The sequence below is a fragment of the Dipodomys merriami genome, unplaced genomic scaffold (assembly GCF_024711535.1).
Source record: "Dipodomys merriami isolate MVZ:Mamm:240054 unplaced genomic scaffold, mDipMer1.0.p SCAF_96, whole genome shotgun sequence".
NCBI classification, from domain to species: Eukaryota; Metazoa; Chordata; class Mammalia; order Rodentia; family Heteromyidae; genus Dipodomys; species Dipodomys merriami.
This window is the reverse complement of record NW_027206579.1, coordinates 4702772-4709414: the sequence shown is the minus strand read 5'-3', so window position 1 is coordinate 4709414 and position 6643 is coordinate 4702772.

Here is a 6643-nt window from a genome sequence, read left to right as displayed (position 1 = left end):
AAGCAGCGTGAATTGCAAGTCAGGGAGCTAAATGTTTATATTTTATTTTTCTCAATACGGCGCTTGAACTCAGGTCGTTGCAACTCTGCCTCAGCTTTGATCACCCTACCCTGGGGTGCAACCACTAGATCTACAGCTCCTCCTGGGATCCTAGACCGCCAGGCCTTGCAGGGAAAGCAATGCACAGAAAAAATAGGGCCTTTTTCTGTTTTCTTCCTTTGCATGGTGACCCTCATGGGTCTGAATGACACTGATGCAAAGGGTACTTCACCTTGCATTGCTACATAGGCCCTGATTTGGAATCCCCATCCTGACACCAACCAATGGCATGAGATACTAAGAAAATGGTTGCCATTCATAAGATTAACAATGGAATGTTGTCAATGTCACGGTTGAATGAATTGATCATAAATGATGCTCCTATAAAATTAGACAGCTTCATTTCAGGATGCTTATTGGTTTCATTTAATATTAAGCTTTCATTTAATATTAAGCTTTGAAAAAATATTATTACTTAAAGGAACACAATAATATCAGAACACTGATTTCATTAATAATTTAAGGATGAATACAATTAATTAATTAAATTACATTAATTACATGGACGGAGTATTAATACCCAGGAATTGGTAAGAATGTAGTCTATATAATTAATAATGTAAAGGCATCTCTGACACTCTATAAAGATATATATTAGCGTACTTCCATCTGCATGTCAATCTTTTCTTATTTTGGTAACCCTTGGTGCTTGATCTGAGGTCCTGGGAACAGCCTGTCAGCTCAATTTGCCCCAGGATGGCATGCTAACACCCATTCATGAATTGGGCTTTATAGGTTGTATGCCTTGAGTTCAGATGCCAGCACTCCCAAAAATGAATCGTGGAGTAAGAAGATGATGGTGACATTTTTTCCTTTTCTGTGAAAGTCCTGGGTGTCAGGTATGAAGTGGAATACATATGCAGACATATATCCCGTGTAATCAATGTAATCAATGTTTTATGCTCAATAATAGTCAATAAAATAACAGGTCAGTACATGAATAAAACAAAAAAATAAAATAACTACACTGAATGCAATATAGAGTCAACATATAAATATATATATATGTAAATCATATATGTAAATTGTACATGAATAGGATGTTTTCTAGTGGTGGGGATCTATTTCAGGCCCAAGGAGCAGACCTGAATTTCTTGACTTCAAGGAGGCCAGCTTCCCATTCCCACACAGTGCAACAGAGTTACCAAGACCATGAGTTCCAATCCCAGTCCTGGCAGAAAAATGGCACCTTTGCAGTATGTGAGACCCAATTCTTCAATATTTCATTATGCCTCCATTTTATGAATGTGATTTTTAAATGCTTAATAAAGAATTAACTAAAATCAATCAGTGTCCTATAATATAATTGTGTATAATTTTATCCTAGAATCATTCAAGAACTGTCCATTCAATCATGACATACATCACATTCCATTGGTATTCATATGGATAGGAATGAGTTCCTTAGGATCTCCTGCCATTTGGAGGTGGCAGGACCAGGATTCCAACTGTGGGCTCCAGCTCCCACCACTTCAACCTAGGGATAGGGTACTCACCAGTCTGTCCAAGAATATCAGCAAGACCAATGATTAGGCAGGCAACCGTGGCTCTCAGCAGTCCTTCTTGATACTTACAACCTGTGATGGGAGGATCATGTTCAAACTCATCTTAGGCAGGAATGTCCTTGAGTCGCCTGTCCAACTTCAGTGTCAACAAAGCCAGAAGCCCTGGGTTCCAGTGTGGAGGGCGAGCCTTGAGAAAAAGCAGCTCACAGACTGTGCCCAGATCCTGAGTTCAAGGTCCAGTTCTGGCAACACACAGACAGACACAACAATCTGTGCAGCCATCCAGCTAAAACAGATCACCCTCTCGTCTCCAACTAAATTGGACATTGGTCCCTGGGAAATTCTTCGTGTCTCCGTCCATGCTGCTTTCATCACAGGATTCTGGCCACACTCCCATTCTTTCATGGTTCTTTCTGACCAATGGGATACAAGAATGGTAGCTACGCCCACATTCCATCCTGCCCAGTAGCACCCGGGATTCCCTCTGTTAGTTTACAACACTCAAAAGCAGTTGAGGAAGGGAGAGGTGGCTGAGTGGTGAAGAAGAGACTCAAGCGACTTTGGAGTAGGAAATTGAGATGCCTGCCCTCACCCCGGCTTCCTTCCCCCCTTCTCAAGGTGTGGGATTTCAAACCTCAGCCAATGGTGCACTGCAAGCCCGCCTAAAGCCCTGACCTGGTCCCTGGCCCTGGTTCTCTGCTCTTACTATGTGTTTGCAATGCCGATGCCATTGCTGCTTGACCCACCTGGAGCAGCCTCCAGCACCTTCTCCCAGCAGCACAGGTGAATGGCTGCCCCCAAATCACCACTACCCGGGGTCAGACACCCCTCTGGGGGCACCATGACCACCTGCTTGTTTCCTCTCCCTGGCTCTGAGGAGCCACCTTTCTGTCTTGGGCATTTCTGAAGCAGATACTCAATATATGCTCTGGCTGGACTGGATCGAGGTCCTCCTATCTGGGACAGGTATGCTCCACCACGCCTGGTCCCGTGTAGTTGGGATGGTAGACAAGTAGCGCCATGCTCAGTTATCAATTTAGATGGATTATCCCAAAATTTTAGTCCACAGCAGCCCATTCTTGATCAGAGGTGAAGCTCTTGGTAGGGCCGCAACCATCAGACCTCATTCTCCTCACAGAATAGTTTTGAGGAAACAAGGGATTTAAACAGAAGGAACCCTGGAGCAGGGCTTGGCACAGAGGGAGAGGCCTTCAGAGAAGTTTCTCAGCAATTCTGTGAGCAAATGATAGGAAGATACCCGGAAAGGGTTCAGGTGGGGCCAGTTATTAATTGTGCAACAGGTGGGGATTATGAAACAAAACATTTCTCTCATCATCACCCTATCCCCATGAGGAAGGGGATGCTTCACTGTGCTGAGATTTGCAGCTGGGGAAGCCGAGGTACAGAGAAGCCAGGGGAAGTACTTATGACTTCAACTTCACAGGAAGTTCGGCATGACTTCACTACCATCCTCCCTAGGAAAATGGAGGCTATTCAATCCGCTTCTTGTGACAGGTAGTCCACTTCTTGTCAGTTGTGTGGCTTGAAGCCTAGGCATGGGCACTGTTCTTGAGCTCCTCAGAAAAAAGCTAGTGCTCTACCACTTGAGCCCACAACACCACTTCTTGTTTTCTGGTGGTTCTTTGGAAATAATAGTCTCATAGACGCTCCTGCCGGGGCTGGCTATGAACCATGATCCTCATATCTCAGCCTCCTGTGTAGTTAGGATTAGAGTTCTGAGCCATCGGCACCCGACATATTGTAATTCTGACTTTTCTCTCTCTCTTTCACAAGAACTGGTTGAATGGGTACTGGAGAAGGGGGCCTAGCATTATCATGTGGCTGGAATCCAAGGTGACCCTCTCATTCTGGAGGTGGGCTGTGGGTCAGGAGCTATTTCGCTCAGACTTTTGAAACAGCTCCCTGAGGTAAGCCCCACTGTGCCCTGGCTAGACCATTAAATATATTTTCCATCCAGCTTACTGGACTTATTGTATTGTATTGCTTTCTACATGATTTTCTAGCACCTGGCTAAACTTATGATACATAGTTATGGAATGTAAATGTAATGCCTAATTAAGAAAGTCATTTAGGGCTCTGGGAATGTGGCTTCATGATACAGTGATTGACTAGCATGCATGAAACCCTGGGTTCAATTCCTCAGTAATACATAAAAAACACTGGAAGGAATGCAAGTGGTAGAGCACTAGCCTTGAGAAAAAAATAGCTCAGGAATAATTACTTACCCTTGAGTTTAAGCCCCTGGACTGGCCCAAAAAAATTATTAAATGGAAAATAAAGAATGCATACTTGAAATATATAATTGCTCCTTCCATACTGACACCTGAAAATAGACCCTAATTCATGTACTATACCTATGTTAGGATACTGTGTTGAAAAAATTTTGTTCTTTAAGTCACAGCAATTAATGGCAGGAGTGTGCTTAGATGTCAGCTGAAGATTAATTCTGGAAATTCAAGGATTCCAAGATTTTCTGCCATCACTGCTAATCACGAAGTGAAAAATTGTCTAAGTGTGATTTTGAAATCTTTTTGGTCAGTTTTGGCACCAAAAAGGCAGAGGCTAATTAATAGTTGTGAAAGAAAATAAGGAATAACTCCAGATGGAAGGAATAAACGATAGTAACTAATGTATACCAGAAACTGGTCTAGAGAACCATTTTTGGTTATTGAAGAACTAGTTGTCAACTAGGCTTTTCTAAGTCTCTTAGGCTAGTTCTTAATCTCTGCGTGATAAATGTATCTCCTTCTATGCTGTTCTTTCACACCTTATCTCCTTTGTTTTCTAAAAGTCTTAGTCTTTCTATATTTCTCTATGAACATTTTCTGATTATAAATACACCTATACAGATGTCACAGGATGCTAATGTAAGAGTCCCATAGCTCATGACTCATTAATGTAACAAAATGGAAAAGGAGGACATATTTACTGCTACCTCAATTTTTCTGAAAAGCTGCAATGTCATCATTTGGTTAAAATTTCCATTCTTTGCCTATACAGTGTCATTCAGTGCACATAAATGCAAATATGAAATGGGTGCTGGTGGTTTACACCTGTAATCAAATTGCTCAGGAGGTTGAGACCAGAGGATTGTGGTTCAAACCCAGCCTTGTCAGGAAAGTCCATGAGACCCTAATCTTCAATTAACCACCAGAAAATCGGAAGTGGTGCTGTAGCTAAAGTGGTAGTGCGCTCAACTTGAACTGAAGACTTGAGGGACAGTGCCCAGGATCAGAGTTCAAGCCCCACAACCAATAAAAAAGTGAAATATGACTTTAAGTTTACCCAAAAGGAACGACAAGATAAAATTCCCAAGAAAACAAAATTAATTCCAAAATGATTCAGTGCACCTACTTTTGTAGAGTTAAGTTATGGATTCTTTGCTGGACATATTCTCTAAAAACAAATTGTTTAACTAGGGTTACAGGTGGACCCATTGCAACAATGAGATGTACAAGTCGTTTCTATAATTAGAACTCAGTTAATAGATAATTCCAACAGCTCATGTATAAAATGATAATGTGAATAATGTAGACAGAGTTGCCAACAAATGGATGAAATTAATTTATACATTTAGAAAAAGGGTAATTTTTTGAGGCTTTGGTATAACATGGTATGAAGAGAATAATTGTGTGACATCTTCTTTCTTCAACCTGTATGTAACATAGGAAGCAATTTCCTTAATTACGTGCCTCTGTACACAATGAGAAAAATGCTAGATTTGGGATTTGTTTTATTTTTGTTTTTGTTTTATTGGTTTTTCCCAGGGCTTGAACTCTGGGACTGGACACTCTCTCTGAGCCTGTTTATTCTCAAGGCTCGTGCCCTACCACTTCAACCTCAGCTCACTTTTGTCTGGCTTTTGCTGAGAAGTTTATTGGAGAAAAGAATCTAGGGAACCTTCCTGCCTGAGTGGTGTAGTAGGAAGACCCCTACACAGGCAGGCAAGCCCACCTAGTCGTCCGGAGTGACTGAGCCCACCGCAACAAAGTTGTTATTAAAGAAGCAACTTTATTGAGAAGGTTCCTACACTGACCAGCCAGGGCCGCAGCACAGGCTCAGGAGCTGATACTGCGACCCCTAGTGGCCCACGTGCTTAGGTTTTTAAAGGCAAAAATCACAAGGTGAAGCCTGGTCAAGTAGGCGACCAATGAGATTTTCATGCACCCAAACGATTGCAGTCATACCAGACCACACGCAGGTGGCCAATGAAGTTACACTTTGTCACATAATGGCTGTTTAAACCAGCCTATCACTTTTGGTTTAAATGACTCACGAATTCAATGATAAAGCGGAGCTTGAGGTAAACATACACAAAGGAGTTTAGTGGAGTTTAACATAAGTATGTGAAAAAGGCAGACTGTATATAGTAAACTCGGGATGTAGCCAGCATGCCAGGATGAGCTGGATTACTGGCTATCTGTTTAACTGGTTAGTCCTTAACAGAACAAACATGGGTTAAGTTCTTAAGGGGAGGGGGACCTAGAGGCATTCTTTTCATTCCAAGAACTGGGCTGGTTGAAGCCAAGGATTTTGTTCTTTTTCTATAATCCCTAAAACAAAAACAAAAACTGTAAAGAAGCTGTCCCAGCTCGAGTCTCCTCTCAGGGCCTAGTTCAGTGGGCTTTGAACTGTAATCTTCCAACCTTAGCATCCTGATTATGTATGATAGTTAAAAAAGTATGAATATAAATAATATTTGCAAGAATATCAGTGGAGGAAAAATGATGCAACACAGTTTATTGTGGTGTTCTTTCCAGAACACGGAGGGCATCACATTAGCAGAGGTGCAGTGTATTCTCACAATGGAGATTAGCTATTCTTGATGGGAATTAAGGGAATTTTGAGGTGCACCCTACAAGTTGGAAACTGTTGCTCTAGGATGACTTTATGGCATAAATCTTGTGATTGATGGTCATAGAAATAATAGCTTAATCTGAGAACCAACTGCTACGCTTGAAGAATTAATTATAACATGCTTCATAGTTTTATCCTATACCAGAATGTGGCTCTTTTTC